Source organism: Podarcis bocagei, assembly GCF_964188305.1.
Source record: "Podarcis bocagei genome assembly, chromosome: 5".
Lineage (NCBI taxonomy): Eukaryota > Metazoa > Chordata > Lepidosauria > Squamata > Lacertidae > Podarcis > Podarcis bocagei.
The window spans coordinates 39,128,816-39,148,059 of NC_138129.1; the positions used below are offsets into that span (position 1 = coordinate 39,128,816).

Below are 19,244 nucleotides of genomic sequence, written 5' to 3' on the forward strand. Positions count from 1 at the left end.
CTGGGACAGAGCAATGGGAGCTCACCACCATCGTGGGGATTCGAACCGCTGACCTTCCGATCGGTAAGTAAACTTAGGCTTCTAAATAAAGGTTGACAAGGTGGGCCAACAGACCTGGCAGTCTTAGTTAGGCTCACGCTCTAGAGTCCCAGTTTAAAACAACTCTCAGCTTGTCTAAAATGAGGCCAATGCCACAATCCCTCCCCCCTCCTCAGTGTTAAGAGGATGAGCGTTCAGGATCATGAAGTGTTCTATCCCTATGTTCCATTTAAAAGAACAACAAAATTCAACACACTCTAGATTTCCTAAACTAACAGAGCTGCTGTACATCGTCTGTGGTTCCCTACTATAGGGAGATGAAAATGACTCATAATCCTCATGAGATCGTTTTCAGATTCAAAACTGCAACTGCCCAATTGGATAAATTATCACAGCTCAAGCTGACGCAAATGCCTTGCTAATACCCATTTGTCAACTTAATGAAATTCAGAAACAAGTTGCATGCTCATAATGAGCACAGATGCCTTCATGATGGGATCACAACCTAGAACAAGAGGAAAGCCAAGCTCGGAACAACAGATCAGTGCTCATTTAAATGAAAATGCATTCATGACTCTTACATATAGGCCATGGGTATCATGAAGCACAGAAGGCACTGATATTATTTGGATCATGTTCAAAAGGTGGCCTACTTTTTAAATTGCAGGTGAGCAGGATTTCTTCCTTTCTCCTGCCTGAAAAATCTCATAGTTTTCAAAAATAAAGCCAGGGAACAAACACTGGTAAAAGGCTTGCTGTAATAAAGTAGCCACAAGAACCTCTGAAATATAAACATAAAGATCATTCTGCGAAATACTTACTCTGTTCTTTCACTAGACTCAATTAGCATTAATAAGGCATAACAATAGCTGTAACACTTTGATTGCATTAGAGGAGCTTGTTGTGCAAGGTATGTGAGTGCAAGAATCACTCATTTCTTGAAGACTCGTCACAGAGCTATGCAGCAATTTGATGCAATGCACCAAATAATAAAAACAGGAAAAAACCCTCATCTCACTCTACATCCAGAATTAAGACCGTATACTTTTTTTCTCTACATGCACAGGTATTTCTTCACGGAACTTGTAGACAGCTGAAATGCACCACGGCAGTGACAGTGATGGGGTCAGATGGGCTCCTTCACTCTGAACATATTTATGTCCCTCAAGAGGAGTCTGCCTGGTGTTCTCTACTGTGCTGTCAGTCTAAGCAACTCAAAGAAGCAAATTGTTATTCCCCACACTTGGAAAGGCAGAAGGTCCTGAGTGTCTGGATCTAGGATAATTTCCTGGCCAAAGGTTTGTGAATAATGTAACCCACAAGAATCATATTTATTCAGTGAACTCATATATAACCAAAACAGCACCATTCCTGCAGAAGAAGGAGCTATCATCAGAATTTGGGGGGACCCCAACATTGTAAGAGTACAAAAACTTTGGGGAGAATTAGGGGAGAACCCCTCCCCCCCCCCAAAAAAAGAAAAAAACTTGAAGAGGACTGAACATAGTGACTGTGGAATGCTGGTTTATGATTGGATAGAGAAGGGGATGGTAAATTGTGGAGTGTAGAAGGGAATGGAATAGCCTGGCTGGAATCAGCTTGTAAATCTTCTCATCGGTTGAGTGGTGTTTTCAGGTTTCAGTATGCTTCACGTGTATTATCTAGCTGTAAGCCTTTCAACACTGCTGTAAAGCAGGGTCGGGCATGTTTTTCAGCTGCATTGACTTATGGTCAATTCTAGGGACCACATGCAAGTGCTGGATGGGGCCAGAGGCAAAAGTAGGTGGAGCAACAGGTGAGACTTTTCCCTTTGCAGAAGAGGCTACATTCCAGCTGTGCAAAAAAACAAAAAACAAAAAAACCACCTCTCTATCTCAGCAAGCAAAAGGCATTTTCTCAGTTTAAGGACACTTCACACTAGGCAAAAGCATTCAAGGAGGGCATGGAGCAGGAACACTGAGAGGTGTGGCCTGGGAAGAGACCTGAGGGCTAGACAGAGAATCCCAGATGGCCACATTTGGTCCCTGGGCCTAAGGTTTCCGACCCCTGCTATAAAAGTTTAATCAGTAGTATTGTTCCCCGCACTGCAGATGACAGGACTGAGTCACAGAATGTGTAGCTTGCTTAAGGTCACCTTGTGAATCAAGGTAGAAGCAAGATTCAGACCAGAGACTTTCCGATTTAAAGTTCAGATCCCATAGCCATTCTACTCAACCAAATCTAGCAACTATTTTTTTTTTTTTGCAAAACTCTTAGCAAAGTAAAACTGCATTTTGCTTCATGTCGTATCTATCCTATGAGGTAGATCATGTCCGCATGAAAGCTGAGAGAAAGCACACATGGACTGCACATCAAGATGAGAGAATTATGCTCATTCTTAGAAATTAGAACAAAAAGTAAGTTCTCTATCATGGGTGTATACACACACACACACACACACACACAAAACTTTAGGGAAGAGTATTACTTTCTATACCCAGCTCCCAATTGAATTAAGTTTTTTTTGCATCAAGAGACCCATTCTGTGCTCAGAATGCACTGCTTGCATATTATTTCCATCATGTATTGTAGTAGCAGAATCTGGAATAATATTGAATTCCAGGTGACCACGTTGTAACTTACCACAGCTTGAATATAACCACAGTGCATGTGGGTGAGCCAGTTGCTTTTATCATCCTGCCAAGTGGTGAGGAGAATTTTATTGCATATTGTGTGTGGAATGTATGTTGAAAAGTAATCTCTATATATTCTTTCAAACAGTGGGTAGCTAAAGTTACAGTAAAAACAGGGAAACAATAGATGGATTCAGACTAGGCATTTCCATTGCTTCAGGAGGCTAAAAACGCTTAATTGCTTGAAAACATGATGGTCACAAAACCATCAGAACCTTTCAAATGACCCTGTAGGGTGATCTCACAAGTATGTAAATTGCTGCAGGAATATGCAGTGTACACTTGCTTGAAATAATAATACAGTGGTACCTTGGGTTACAGATGCTTCAGGTTACAGACGCTTCAGGTTACAGACTCCGCTAACCCAGAAATAGTACCTCGGGTTAAGAACTTTGCTTCAGAATGAGAACAGAAATTGCGCGGTGGCAGCATGGTGGCAGCGGGAGGCCCCATTAGCTAAAGTGGTACTTCAGGTTAAAAACAGTTTCAGGTTAAGAACAGACCTCCAGAACAAATTAAGTTCTTAACCCGAGGTACCACTGTAAGCATGACTTGGGAGAGTACAGCAATTTACACATGTTCACAACTGTGTGATTATACACGTATATAGCATTTGCAGAAGTAGTTTCACTGAAAAGAAAAACCGAAGCAGCCATACAATCATAGAATTGTAGCTCGGAAGATACCACAAGGGTTATCTAGTCGAGCCCCCTGCAATGCCTAAAGTGTACCTGGCAGAGGGCTATCCATCCATCCAGCAGTCCTTTGTTACAAATCTTGGAGCCACATGTAGTAAACAATAATGGGTGGAGACATTGTGTGAATGGATGCTCACCAAAGGAAGGAATGACTCAAGTATCCAATAGGTTCAGTTAATTTATCCATTGCTGTCTCTGTCCAATGGCTCTGTCTCCCTAGAGCAGGAAACAAAAACAATACGATACGATAATCTTTATTGTCATTGTCCCACAGAGAACAACGAAATTGAAAAAAAATCTACATCAGACATTCAAAAACCAACAAGCTTGCTATCCAAGCTATCCCAGCCTGGTTAACCCCCTAAAAACTTGAGCAGTGCTTCAAGAGAATCATATTGTGATCACAACCTTATACTGTATGCATCTTTGTTTATTAAAATTCTATCCTTCCATTCCTTCCAAAGGAAGTATGAACACAGTGGTATTTATGGGGTTTACACCTTGACAAACTGCAGCCTGAGTTTCCTGTTCCATTTCTTCCCCACTTCTTCCTTGGCAAGTGCAATTTAGCTTCTTGACGAATGTGAAAAGTTGGTCCTCAGGTCTCTGCTTGGCATCCTTTCTTGGAGTCTTTGTATGGGCAGCTGATGCATTGAGCCCTCCCCCCCCCCCCATTTTAAGTCAGTGACTGCATCCTCTAAACTAATTTCCCACCAGCCAGCAAAGCTGGTTGGCAAGAGCTGCCTAGAGGAGGCCTCCTGCTGCTTGGGCCTGGCAAGAGCCTGCTCATTAGCACAGATGGGGGTTCTCATCTTTTAGGCTAATAGGAGCTTAATGGACTGGTTTTATTATCTGCCTGCTCCGGGCAAAAGCTTCACTGCCCACAGTGCTCTGAAGTTGTTGGGGATTTATTTTATTTTAATTTTTGACTGCCAGAATGTGTTACTGGCTGAAGGGTGACCCCGGACCAGCACTGAGATAAACAAAGGAGGACTCTTAACTCTTGTGTCACTTCTCTGCTGTTTAATCATGACCCTGGTTCTTATTTCATTTCTATATTTGCAGTCGTTTTTCCTGGCAGCCTTAACTGGTCACCCCTCCTGCACTCATTTATTCAGAGAGAGAATTCCTTCCAGAGTGTTTATTTATGGACAGTGCAAGGAGTTTTGCACTTTGCAGGGGAGCTACCCTAGAGGGAGCGAATCTTCACTGGCTGGCATATTATGCATTCATAGTTACCTGAGCAATATAAATGCAGAGTGAATGAGAAGCCATAATTGGGTGGCATTGTGTTCCTGGCCCTCTGGTGACATCATGCTGATTCAAAAAAGAAAGAAAGAAAGAAAGAAAGAAAGAAAGAAAGAAAGAAAGAAAAGAAAAAACAAACCTCTAGCATGTGGAAGAGGTCACATCGTATGCATCACCATCACCTGCATTTTTGGCAATAAAAGGCACAGTTGCATTATTGGGGTGCTTTCACCCCACCGTGTCACCATTCCTAAATAGAAATGTTGAATATGAACTAAAGCAGAAGACAAAATTACAATCAACACAAGGTTAGAATGATGCTGGGGCTCCAGGAGCCCTAAAATCTATTTCATTCCGAATATTTAAAAATAAGAGTGAGGATTCACTTAAGAGATAGCGCTTCCCTGCTTTCCTCCTCCAGTATGCCCTCTGAAATGGGCTTGGGGAGGAGTCAGGAGATCCCTCCAGAACATGGGGGAGGAGAGGGGAGGTTGTTCCTTCTGGCAAGCTGGAATGCTTGTGCAGATGGAGAAGCTGGAAGAGCGCAATTGTTTTCTGCTGGCCTCTGTTTGGCCACTGTGTGAACTAGATGGGCCATTGGCCTGATACAGAAGGCTGTTCTTATGTTCCTATGTCCTTATCATGTTGAATTTAATCAAAGAGCTCTTTTGCTGCACTCTTTAGACCTTCCTCTAATTTCCTTTAATTGATTGCAACTTTCTTCCCGGTGCCCTTTCTCTTACATATAACAAACTCGGACATTCTCACAAGATGCAGCAAATGATGCTTACACTGGCTCCCCATGACATTATAAGGACCCTTTGGAGTTTTTTACTATTAACAGCAGCTTTGCAATCAGCTAAAAGCAGGTCTATCACTGTGGTTCCACACAGCACTTAATGTGGTGTTAAATTCTGCATTATACTCCTGCAATGCCCATCCTCATATCAAGGGCAAAAAATCAGCAGCATGTTAGAGTGCCAGCCACAGCAGTACCAAACCCCCTAAACTGTCAACATTATTTTTAAATGTTTTGTTCATTAATATCCTATTGGGTCAATACTCCAAAAACATACCGAAAATTTAAAAAGGCAAATGCATTCTCTTGCTATGTAATGACAGTGGTGTGAACAGTTCATACACTTTATAGGTACACTTGCAAAAATGTAGTGCAAATGCCCTTTTTTTAAAAAAAAAACACGCTGACTTATTTAGCACTAAACATTTCCTACAGATTCCTTCCTATTTAATCCCACAAATCCACATTTCTTGTTCTGCCATTGAGGATGGAGAAGAATCAGTGGGAAAAAGATGAGATTCCTCCTCCTCCAGCTCAGAAATATTGCCTGCAAAATACCCAAGGAATTTACATGGGTAGATAATGACCAAAATCCAGCCCACAGCTAAGCAGGCTTAAGCATATTAACTCCTTTTTTGGTTAGAGGCCAATGTTTTTCACGTGTGCTCCTCCAGACATATTTTTCCATTGGGGGGTGGGGGTGGAGGAATGCCAATGTGGAATGGACATTTTCCACCCTCTCTCGGCCCCGAAGCAAGAAACCAAGTATTTCTGATGGTGGGAGTTTGAGTCCCATCAAAATATCATAGGATAAATTATTTTACATGTGCAAAACTTAACACAGGATCTGTTCAGAACTGAGTCTAACCAAGCAAATGTTGTTTCCTTTTGGTTGCATGAGCAAACTGTGCTTGCTGATTCAGTGATTAGAAGCCACCTGCAGCCTCACACATAAGTTTCTTCCCTTTACCCACTTCCTGTTACATGTTACCCCAGCTCCTAACTTTCATTAGATCAGCACTAATTTGAGATTTTTGGCCCAGCAGTTGTTTTCTTTTTTCTTCCCTTGAAATAGAAACTAGTGTTGAGCCAATTCCTCAACGTGAATTGATGAATTCTTTCTCCCTGTCTAAACAGCACAGATATTTCCTTTTTATATATAAGGTAACTGCTAGGGGCTGCTAAAACCAGGGTGTAAGAGGAGTATGGCTGTAGGATGAAGGAAAACCCTAGTACACTAACAGATCCTTTTATCTGAAGTACTACCACAACTTAAGTCATGAACTTAAGTTTCATGGTTCGCAGCAGTAGAAATAACAGCACCAATTTGTCTTGCCCACGCTTCTCACAGGATTGTTTTGGCAAATACAAGTTTCACTGCCCCTCCACCAAGGCAACCTCTCTTTTAGGTAGCATGTGTTGATCACAAGTCTGCAATGGTCCCTGTTCTGACTAATTGCCCTACTTCTCACAAATGCTTTTCAATGAAACTGCAAAAGTAAAAAGCAACATGAGTGTGTTGTCTCCTTGAAATTGCGGCCAAGATCTGCTTCTCCCAAGGGTCATTTTCTAGTTCTTTACACAGCAAAATTAAAATGACAATAATTACGTAGACATATTGGGTGAGTATGTCTCATCACGAGTGATGGACACTTGATTGGACAATGCCAGTGACATGACGATCCCTCAGTCAAGTTCTGAAAGCAGCCTCAATACCAACAGGAGTTACTTCCTGTGAATTTGGGTTTCTAAGCAATGGTGGCACAATTTGGAGAAGTGTGACTAAATAGATACAGGGATCCGTTGATTTCTCACAATCATCTTTTTTAGCAATCACTTGTAGCTGAGTAAGATTGTCTTCCATGAACACGGCCTTAACAGTGTGTCCATAGGTGACTGTGGAGGCCAATTCTGGATCCACACGCCCTTTCACAGTGGGGACATAGGTTTCCAGGCGGGAGTTGATCATGGTGAGGGTTTGCCAAACGTGCCTTCCTCTTAGCAAGTTTCTCCCTTTTGTCCTAAGTTTGAGCGTCTTCAAAGTCCATGACACCTTTGGTAAAGGCTGTTCTCCAATTGGAGCGCTCACAGGTCAGTGTTTCCCAGTTGTCGGTATTTACATTTTTTTAGATTTGCCTTGAGAGTCTTTAAACTTTTTGTTGACCACCAGCTTTATGCTTTCCATTTTTAAATTTGGAATGGAGTAGTTGCTTTGGAAGTACTTGGATAATCAGGCATCCAAACAACATGAACAGTCCAACAAAGTTGATGTTGACAAATCATTGCTTTGATACTGATGATTTTTGCTTCTTCCAGTACACTGGCATTAGTTTGCCTATATTTCCAAGTGATATGTAGAATTTTTTGGAGACACCAAGGTGTTGTAGATGGCGTTTATAAGTGTTCCATGTTTCACAAGCATACAGTAAGGTTGGTAGTACAATAGCTTTGTAAACAAGCATTTTGGTTTCCCTGTGAATGTACCGGTCCTCAAACACTCTACGCTTCAATCAAGATAAAGCTGCACTCGTAGAGCTCAGGCAATGCTGGATTTCAGCATCAGTGTCAGCCCTTGTGGAAAGAGAACTGCCCAGGTAGGAGAAGTGATCAACATTTTCCAACACCATTGAGTTGGATTTGTGGTGCTGCAGAGGGGTTGTTTTGTGCGTGTTGGTGCAGCACTTTTGGTTTTTGTGATGTTGAGCGATAGGCCAAGCTTTTTGTAAGCTTCCGCAAATATATTTAGGATAGCTTAGAGGTAATCCTCTGAGTGCGCGCACACTACGTTGCCATCAGCATACTGAAGCTCTGTGATGGAAGTTATGGTAACCTTACTCTTTGCTTTCCGCCTACTCAAATTAAAGAGCTTTCCATCTGTTCGATATATGATTTCTACGTCAGTGGGGAGTTTCCCTTCAACAATGTGTAGGATCATGGCAATGAAGATAATAAATAGAGTTGGGGTGATAACATAACCCTGTTTAACACCTGATCCCACTTTGAATGGTTTACTTTAGAGCCATTGTTATCTGCGATTGTTGCTGTCATATCACGGAGGAGCCAAACGATGCTCACAAATTTATCTGGGCAGCCAATTTTCAGAAGGACAGTCCACAGGGCATTGCAATTTACAGTGTCAAAGACCTTAGTCAGGTCAATAAACGCCATATACAGAGGTTGGTTTTGAGCTCTGCATTTTTCTTGAAGCTGTTGAGCAGTGAAAATCATGTCCACTGTTCCCCTAGAAGGTCAAAAACTGTTTTGGGATTCAGGAAGGGTAGCCTCGGATATAGTTAGGAGACAGTTTGCTAAGATCCTTGCAAGAATTTTGCTAGCTGCAGCTAATAAAGAGATGCCTTGATAGTTTCCGTAATCCGTTCCATCTCCTTCTTTAAAAAAGGTTGATAATTTTGGCATTCCTATAGTCGGCAGGGATCTTTTTTCTCTCCCAAAATTTTTCGATGAGCTTGTGAAGTTGTTGTGTAAGTTCAGTTCTGCCCACTTTGAAGACTTCGGCAGGTATCCCATCAGGTCCACTGACTTTGTTGTTTTTCATTTGGTTACTAGTTGTACACAACTCTCCCAGATTTGGAGATACTGCAAGCTCGTCTCTAATTTGTCTTTGCGGTATTTATGAAAGGACCTCAGCAGCTATGGGGGAGTTGCAGTTAAGGAAATGCTGGTAATGTTATTTCCAGTGCAATGCAATAGCTTCTTTATCTTTTAGAAGTGTGGTACCATCTGTTGAGCATAGGGATCATATGCCATGATTTATTGGCCCATAGATGGTCTTTGTGGCTTTAAAGAAACTCTGTGCATCATGAGTGTTGGCTAAGTGCTGGATCTCTTGAGCTTTTTTATCCACCAGGTGTTCTTTACTTCTCTGGTTCTTCTTGAAACCTCAGCCTTAGTGTTGGCATAGGTTTTTTTTTTCCTATTGGCGCAGTTTCTATCTCTTTGCCAGGTCTGAAAGGCCTTCCTTTTCTTGTCAATAATGCATTCAATCTCACTATCATTCTCATCAAACTAGTCCTGGTGATTCTTGGTCTGGTATCCAATAGTTCACAGGCTACAATAATGGGTGTTTTTAGCTTGGTCTAGTGTTCCTCAATGTTATCAGGAAACTCCAAAAGCAGATGGTCCTTAAGAGTCATTTGGAAGCAATCCCGCTCAATAGGATCTTGAAGGGCTTGAGGGTTCATTTTGCACCTTGGTTTCCTTCCTTGAAGCCTGTGTTGAGTTATAATCTTGATAGCCATCATGTAATGTATTAATCAGTGATCTGTCCAGCATTGGCACTTGTCATATCTCTGGTAAGGAGCACTTTGCAGCAATATTCAGCTCGCCAAATTACATAGTCTAAGAGGTGCCAGTGGTTCTACTAAGAGTGCCTCCATGATGTTTTTAATTTATTTTGTTGAAAGAGTGTGTTGGTAATATCAAGGTTGTGCACTGCACATATAGTCAAAAGTTAGATTCCGTTCTGGTTGCTGTTGCCAATTCCTTCTTTCCCAATAGTCCCAGGCCACAGATTGAAATCCTGCCCAGTTCTTGCATTAAAATTACCCACTCATCACAACAAGGTGATGTTCCAGTGAGTGAGGGAAAATAATAGCTGTACACTGACAAGATGGTATAATCAGTGGGGTGGATGTATAGTTGTGTCACTGATCACTAGTGAGATCACAGGCACTGTCCAGTAAGTACTGTTGATGATGCACTGCGATGTTCTACATGCATCTCAATGGCAACAATTACACATTTGCCCAGGAACAAAGTATTCTCTTTTGAGGACAGAAACATATGATGCTATTCAACCAAGCTTTATCCAGAGTAGCCCTATTTAAATTAAAAGACCTAACTTAGTCATGTTCATTCATTCATTTCTACGGATCTACCATCACTCCATGCATCAGCACTGGTGATCACATGCTTGAGGTGGTAGACAATTTTGTCTACCTGTGTTCCACCATATCCAGTCACCTCTCCACTGATGCTGAACATAATTTAGTAATTATGACTAAATTTGCATCTATGCACATAATTCCCATATACATATTTTATGCAAATCTGCCCCCACTTTCTTTTGCCATGTGTACATTGTCATCCATTTAGCCCAGTACTATTTTACTAGAAAAAGACATGCCAGAACTCACCATGAACACCTCCCTTGTTCTCTTAGAATGGCAATGGAGAGGTGCCAGAACCTACCTGAGGTTCTGGAACTTAGTTCTGGAGAGTTCCAGCTGGAAAAAAAGCCCTGATCTAGCCCAATATTGTGTTATTCTGACAGGCAACAGATGTAATGGATCTCAGGCAGTGAGCTTTCCCATCATCTGCCACCACCTTTAAACACACACACACACCACACACACACACACACACACACACACACACACAACCTGGAGATAACAGGAATTGAACCTGGGCTACTTTCACCATGCAAATCATGTGCTTTACCACTGAGATATGGTCCCTTCCATATACACAGAAGCACCAGCCTGATGGAAGATATTTGAACCCCAGACAACAAAATCCCAGGCACACCTGTATGGGAAAAAAAAGAATGTGGAAGGGTACACAATGCTCAAGCAAAGTGAAAATAGAGCATGCAGCTTTGATTGAGGAAGCACATAATACTGAGTGAAAAGGTCAGGTTCTGGTGTTTCTATGAAGGAGTCTTCATCTCTCTTGATTAGGAATTGGTACATTCCAGTGCAAACAGACAGCTTTCAAGAGGAAAGAGGGCCTGAGCATTACTTCTTCCTTTTAAACATTGAAGAAACAAGAGAACTTGGATAAGTTAAGAAAGGAGCAGGGGTCATCTTGGGACAAGAGCAGCAGCCAACTACCTGGCTAAATGGGCTTGTCAGAAAGGATGGTGGAGTGACTATGCATGAGGAGAGAACTCTCTCACTCAATTGATGTGGTGCTTTCCAACCAAATTATTCAGCCCATGACCTTGATGGCCACCCGGCAAGCGGCTGCAGTGTCTACCTTCTTTCACTATTGCAGGTGCAGTTAGCAACAGTAGGATCTCCTGCTTGGGTGAGTTTACTTCTCAGCTTTATAACAAAATTAAATCACACAAGGAACATTTATAACACTATGTACTCTCCAAGTGGCTTGCAGACAGCAAGCACATAGTAAGGGCTCTTCCACTTCCTTCTGCTCAGCCACTAGGTTTGCATAGTATTTTTTCCCCCTTGGAACAAAAATTCTTACAAATTGTGAAGTCAGCTGTGTGGACTGCCCAGGGCAAGCACTTGAACTCAGTGGACCAGTGGGAGTCAGCATAAGTTAGAACACCCACAAGACTAAGTGGAAATCCTTGCACTGATGGGATACATTACTCAACGCTCCTTTGGATGCAATCCAAGGAAACCAACAATTAAAGCTTCCTTCTCTCCACCCCTTGTGAGAAAGGAATCTATCTGACACTGGGGCAATAAACAGAAGCTGTTCAAAGGGTAGAAATTATCATGGCTTTTGGCCAACACAATTCATTACAGCTCCAGCTCCACCCTCCTCTACCTTTCAGACCAACCACCACGTAACTAATTGGTGCCATTCTGCTGCTATTTGCTAGAGTGCAGAAAGGGGAAATATCACAAACAAAAAAGCATGCCAAATCTCACAGCTTGCGTTGTCTTTATTACATTACCTTACATTCAGAGCTTATGCTGATTAGAATAAAGCAAGCCACTGATGATGACCCATGATGATTCAAGACCCACACCCCACTGACCTGGCTGCTTCCCTGGCTTCATCTGTTTAAAGCCACGTAAGCTGTTCTTCTATCTTCTTGTTGCTAAGGCTTATCCCAGCGGGATCCTGCTCCTCGTAAATCTTTCTCTGTAAAGTCACTCGAACTCTGGCATTCCAAGAGACCAAGAAACAGAACTGCAAGGAAAAGCCTAACTGTATTCACAGGAGGGCACAAAGTGCTAGAAGTAAAACCTAAACAGAAGCCAAGCCGAACCTTTATTTCTCCTGGTCTACAAAAGGCAAAAAATAAATAAATGGGAGGTATCTTCTGTCAAACCCAAATCAGATCACAACAAAAAATATTTTTCTCGTATCGGTTCATGGTGAGGGTGTGAACAACAACAACAACAACAAAATGATACAGTAGTACCATCTGTCACCATCCCCAACAGAGTGAATCACGAGTGCATAACACAAGAGCTTCAGTGCTTAGCTGTTTAACTGATGTCTTGTTTGGTCCAACAGAATGACAAATTGGGAGATAATAATTTTTCTCCATAAGGTTCAGGGGTCTAATTAAGGCTAAAGACCCAATAAACAAAAGTATCCCAACAATGAAGGAGGGAGGCAGGTGATGCAATGATTTTAATGATTTCAACTGATGCATTTTAGCTTCTGGATGATTTGATACTTTTAAGCCCTTACCACGTGGAGGAATATTTATGTTCAGCAGCCAGTGGACATATTACTTCTTGCCCTTTCTCCTGTCCTCTTCCCCCAAGGTATTTCACACTGCAGTATTTCTTGGGAAATGGGATGGGGACAAATGGACAGCCACAGCAGGTCACAGCGCAGTTGTATAGAAGGGAGACTTCAGGAGACTTAGGAGGGCCATATGATCAGAGTGTCTTTGAGACATTCCTCTGCTGGGCGCATGCACACCCCACATACACAGCATGCGCCAGGGACACAACTACCTCTCCAAAAGGCTGCCCTTCATTTCCATGCTTCGTATGTGGATACCTTGCCTATGCAAAAACAACAAGTGCACATTTTAAAAGGGAAAACAATCTACTTAGCACATTGGCCGCTTAAGGCTGCAGGAAGCAGCAGTTGCAGCCGGCCACAGACCACAGCTGCAGGCGCCCGTCTGGTATCTGGGCAGCCAAAGGATGGCATCATTTCCTCTTCCACCAGCCGCTCAGGATTCTAGGGTGTGCCTGTGATTTTGACTAATCATGGTCAAAGCCTGTAGGTGTGACCTGGGGACGCAGAGAAGATGGATGACTTCTGTCTAGTCTGCTCCTTGGACATAAAAAAAAGCCATGCTGGGGTTCCTCTCGCAGTTGGAACTCAGGCTCCCCACTCACCACCTGTAGCTCTATGTGTGGGTCTGCCTGTCTTAGACCTTGCTATGAAAGTATTCAGTCACTGTATTTGGAGCCAGGGAAGAATTTGCCTTCAGAGAAACTGGGCCTGTATGGGGTTTTTGCCTACCTCACAGCAATCATTACAACTTGATGGTGGATAAGGCACTGGGGTTTATCCTTAATCTGGTTGGACAGCGGGTCGGAACCTCCACCACCAGCAGCTGGTCCAGGGAAACAGGGTATCCCCTTAAAGGATTGTGGAGATGCTTCTGCCCAAATGCCCAGATGGAGGTGAGCAAGCCATAGATCCACCCAGGTGATCTCGGGCAGGGTCACCCTGATTTGGTTAAACCTGCCAATATAATCAACCGGGATACACTCCCAATGCCTGGACCAAAACCTGTTGACACAGCTTCAACTTTCTTGAAGTTGTAGTCTATTTAAATCCCAAATGGTAGCCCTGTGTTTACTGCAATTCTGCCAGCTATAGAGCCCACAACTTCTGGCTTCACTGTGGCTGAGGCCCATCATAGCTTTTACCACATTGCTCAGGCTTTGCGTGGAGGTATCTGTTTGTTTAAATGAGACTGGGTGGGTTTTAAAATAGCCTGGTGTTTAGCAATAGAAGGAAGTTATGATAAAAACAGCAGAGTATGATACGAGAAGTGTAACAGATGGCCTTCCTCTATGTAGCTAGCTTCCCCCAGTTTTCTGTTTCAGGGCATTGAAATTGCAGACTTGCAAACAGTCACAGATCAGAAGAGATCAAGCCAAACACAGGCCTTGCAGGGTCACTGTTGGGAACAGGATGCTGCACTGGATAGACTCTAATAGACTGTAATCTTTTGCACACTTTTCTGGGAAGAAGGCCTACTGAACAGCATGGGACTTACTTCGAAGTAAACATGCATAGGATTGTGCTGCTAGTCTATTTTGGCAGGCTGTGCTAGATGATAGACAAGCAGACCAACGAAATTAAAACTACAAGGTTGAAAACCAAAAATAATGAATACTTCAGAACTGTGATGTCTCAAAAAAAGAGAAAGAGCAATATTTTTCAAAACTAGATAAAACTGACGCACAAATCCCTTCTAAACTTGAGCCTCAATAGCATAGCCACACAGAGCCTATGGCTCCTGCTCGACTTTTTCTGCCTGTGACCAAACCCCCCACACAAACTTCATGGCCACTTTGCCTTCCTGACTTTTGCACATGCCCAATATCATGCCAGTTATACATATTTATAGTGACTTCAATACAGTCATGATCTTTGCTTTGTAACTAAACCTGCATTGGCTGTATATAGACCTAAAAAAGGTAAAGGTAAAGGACACCTGACAGTTAAGTCCAGTTGCAGACGACTTGGGTTGTGGCGCTCATCTCGCTTTGCAGGCCGAGGGAGCCAACGTACAGCTTCTGGGTCATGTGGCCAGCATGACTAAGCCGCTTCTGGTGAAACCAGAGCAGCGCACGGAAACACCGTTTACCTTCCCGCTGGAGCGGTACCTGTTTATCTACTTGTACTGGCATGCTTTCGAACTGCTAGGTTGGCAGGAGCTTGGACCAAGCAACAGGAGCTCACCCTATCGTGGAGATCCGAACCGCCGGCCTTCTGATCGGCAAGCCTAAGAGGCTCAGTGGTTTAGACCACAGCGCCAACAAATGCAAAAAATGATTCCCCCTCCCACTGCAACGCTTGGAGAAATACTAAATGAGGGGCAACGAACCGTAAACAAGGGGTCTCACTGTTCTAGGATGAGCTTCCAGTACAAAAGAGAAAGTGTGTCAAAAAGCATGTTCACAAGGAGAGGTGGGGGTGAGACAGGGTCCTTTGGCAACTGGCTTCCAAGATTCTAAACTAATCTGACTTGTGTGACACAGTCCTTCAAACAAAAAACTTATATTATGAGCCATTGGGAGAAATGTGCACTAAGACACTTGTGAATTTTCATGAGGAGCATTTTTAAAAAATCACAAACTGGGAATGTGGTAAACTCAACTTAAGACTGGGAAAATGAGAGAACTCGGTATCAACAGATTTGTCTATCCCTAGTCTGGCCTGATATAAGGCAATAAGAAAATAAGAGTTTAATGACTTTCCTAGGAAAGTGAAGTCTTGATCAGGGATATCATACTACCTAAGACTAGCTAGCCCTCCCATCCAAGATGGAATGGCAACTTCTCTCAGTTCTCTAGAAAACAACTAATGCAGGCTTACCTGTTTCTCTTGTGTGCTAGTGGCCCCTTCATAATTCAATTACCAGTGATTTATTCTGTCTCTACAACTGTGAACGCATACTTTATTTCCCCTCTGGCTTTGCAGGAGAAGAGGACAGCATGCCAAAACCTCATGCAGCAGATATACTCAATTCCTGCTTTGGGAAATGCTCGGGTTTTCATCCACCAGAGCTGCAGTTGTTGAAAAAGGAAAGCCGAGTGCATTTTTTCCATTTCACAGGAGTAACAAAGTATTCATCATAAACATTGGTCTAGGTTGCAGGCTATAAAACATGGAGCTCAGCTGACAGAATGCCTCATAAACTTCCCAGTGCTGAGATCTAGAAGACTTTTGATTTACTCCGTGTATCTGAACTGAGACAAGCTGCAGCACACGGCACATTTCGCCCTCTCTGCCTCTGGATTCTTTCAATGACGGCAAGACAACCCTCTTCCCCACCCCCTTGGCAGAGCAATTTTTTAATTATTAATTCCTACGGTGGTGCTGAGCCGTTTCCTTTGTCCGGCAATAACCGTGCCCTGGTCTCAGAGTCTCTCTGTGGTGAATGAGTTTTGATGTGGAATGTGATTTGCAGAGAAAGGTAAATTTCCTACCATGTGACTCTCCATGTGGAAACTGACACGGAACAACTGGTTGGGAAGACTGCATCAATGCAGTGGTTGAGTATTTGAATGAGTCCCCCTGCCTAACTGACATTTGAGGCTGGGAAATGTGACCTGCCTTCCTGACTCTTTTCTGCCAGGTAAACCTCTAAGTAGGGACGCGGGTGGCACTGTGGGTTAAACCACAGAGCCTAGGACTTGCTGATCAGAAGGTTGGCGGTTCAAATCCCCGTGATGGGGTGAGCTCCCGTTGCTCCTGCTCCTGCCCACCTAGCAGTTCGAAAGCACGTCAAAGTGCAAATAGAGAAATAGGTACCGCTCCGGCGGAAAGGTATACGGCGTTTCCATGCGCTGCTCTGGTTCACCAGAAGCGGCTTAGTCATGCTGGCCACATGACCCGGAAGCTGTTCCCTGGCTCTCTCAGCCAATAAAGCGAGATGAGCGCCGCAACCCCAGAGTCGGCCACAAGTGGACCTAATGGTCAAGGGTCCCTTTACCTTTTTATACCTCTCAGTTATGGAAGACTTAATCCCACATCACTGTATTTCTAATGCATTACATTGCTATCTCATCCTTCTTCCACGGAGTCCTAATTTTGTACCCAGTGAGCACAAATTTCAAAAATGTTTGGCCTGCTCTCTATTGCAGCAGCATAAGTTCCATCCCTGCCTGGCATCTTCAACTGAAAAAGACATGGTGGCATATGATAGGAAAACTGTCTCTTCCTGGGACACTGGAGAACTGTTGCCAGTCAGAGTAGAAAACACCTGGTATAAGGCTGCCTCCTGTGTTACTATGAGAGAGCTGTTCTGTCTTCCATGATCTGCATTTATGCAATGATACCAGGTTGCTGCGGACTTGCAATAGAAGGGAGCAACACTCTAGGAAGGAAAATGAGGGGGGGAGAACAGTAGGAACAACATTTTTTATAAAATCGGACCATTTCCATAAAACATTCAGGCTTGTGAAAATGTATGTCCTCTTTCGATTTAAATAATAGTATCAGTCCTCCCTTGCCACATGAATAAGCGCTCTCAGTGCACGTGTAGCACAGCTAAATTTTGAGTTATACCTGCTGCTGTTCACCCAAGTTGCCAGTCACGTGCAATTTGAGGCTGTACCAGCAACGGATAGTTTGAGATGAAGGGTTGGAGTAAGATAGCTCCATCCAAACCACCAACATGTTCAAGCGCCACTTGTGATCTGTTGCAGCTTGATGTGCTGTCATATTTCATCACCGGAACAACATTTCTAAAACTTTGTAATCTTGTTAGTGAGATGTTCAGTTTGTTTGTGATCTGTGCTGATTCATCTCCTGACCAGGCAGTCCTTCCTGCTATCTGGCACGCATCGTTCTCAGCCTGAGGAACGCATCTGCATGGCTCCTGAGAACCACTGGCAGGTCCCCTCTCACCACTAAGAAATGTGCCTCAATCCCCTTGCACTGAGCTATTGTGGTATGTATTGTTGTACTAATCCTCTCATTCTGACTTCTCAGCGCATTAATCCACTGTGGCATGTGTCCACAGACACCTTATGTAATGAGCCAAAAATAACTATCTTCTGTCAAGCTAAATTTCCCAGGCCTGGCGCATCCCACAAGCTAGGATCCTCATTCTAGGCTCCCCTCCTCCTAACCACTAGACCTCCAAACCACAAACAGTGTCATGTGCCGTATAAGGCTGCCTGTAGGCTTTTCTGTCTTGAGAGTCTTTGCAGAACTTAAAAATGAAATCTCTCATGATGGTGAAGATGCATTAGAAAAAAAAGTGTAACCGGAATGCAAATAAAAAGAAGGCAAATGTGGTTTTTCAAATTTCATTATTTTTATGCCCATTACATTGTTTTGCATGAAGGCTAATTCCAGCATTGGAATGTGAACCTGTGCTCAGACCTAAAATAGGTGATGTAATGACAAAAATAAAAAGGCTATCTGAAATTGCAAATTGCCCAGCCCCAATGGGGCTTCAAGATCTTCATGAATTTTTTTAGCAGTTTTTGCATATAACATGACTGTTCAAAGCAACAATAATCCACCTGGGAGGCAGGGGCAGCTTGCAAACCCTTGGGGTTATCTGAGTTTCAAAGGTGATTTCCAGACATGCTTGAATCCAGCCCCCTCCTTTTTTGGAACCTAAGAGCACAGGTGTGAGTAATAATTCCCTACTTCTTTCTATTTCATGCACGCCTCCATTCATCAGATTAGCACCAGACCCCAACCAGTCACCATCGTCATGTAAATTCTGTGGACTGCCTGCTTATAAACCATGTAAAGCCACAATTGCTCTTGACTCATGGAGCATTTCCAGTGTGTGAGGTCTGACTTCAAATTGCTTTCTCAACCCGACAGTCAATCCCAGTTTCCTCCCTGAGTCAGAAGCTGAAGAAACACTGTCTGGAGGTTCCTCGTTAGCCCATCTCTACTCACTCCAGTCCTGTTAGGCATGGTTTCAGTCTGCTCCTCCAGCCTTACTCATGAACCGAGTTCCTGGCTTGTGCGTTCAGGAAATGTACTAGGCAGGAAATAGACTGGGAGCCATTTCCTTTCCTGTGGGGGCAGGAGGTGATGATGAGCCTACAGAGAAGGTGGAGCCGCACATTAACACAGCTGGAATATAGAGAGCTGCATGGTGCAAGGATGTTATTCTTGGGTCGTGGGAGGAGAACGATTGCCAGCAAGGAGGCTCCAGTGCCTTGGGCAACAGCACAGCCAGCCACTCCCTTGGAAGAGAGTCATTGTTTCCTATTTCTGCATAGCAATGAAGCAGCCACTTTCAAAGATCAGCCCAACAAGAAGACAGGATTTGATCTGAGAGCTCTCCAATCCAGAGACCTCAGTTTCTGAATAGCGATGAACATGAGTGGGTGG

The 19,244-nt window shown here is 43.4% G+C and overlaps 1 long non-coding RNA gene across 1 annotated transcript in view; it reads right to left on the reverse strand.

Annotated features, from left to right (window-relative positions):
* LOC308587549 overlaps positions 1-18,929 on the reverse strand; it is a 29,851-nt gene extending 10,922 nt beyond the window's left edge. Inside the window, exons 1-2 of the long non-coding RNA XR_014008436.1 lie at positions 18,804-18,929; positions 3,547-3,625 (exon numbers count right to left, since the gene is read on the reverse strand). This is a non-coding gene — a long non-coding RNA (uncharacterized lncRNA). The remainder of the gene's footprint in view (positions 1-3,546; positions 3,626-18,803) is intronic.
* Positions 18,930-19,244: the final 315 nt, after the last annotated feature.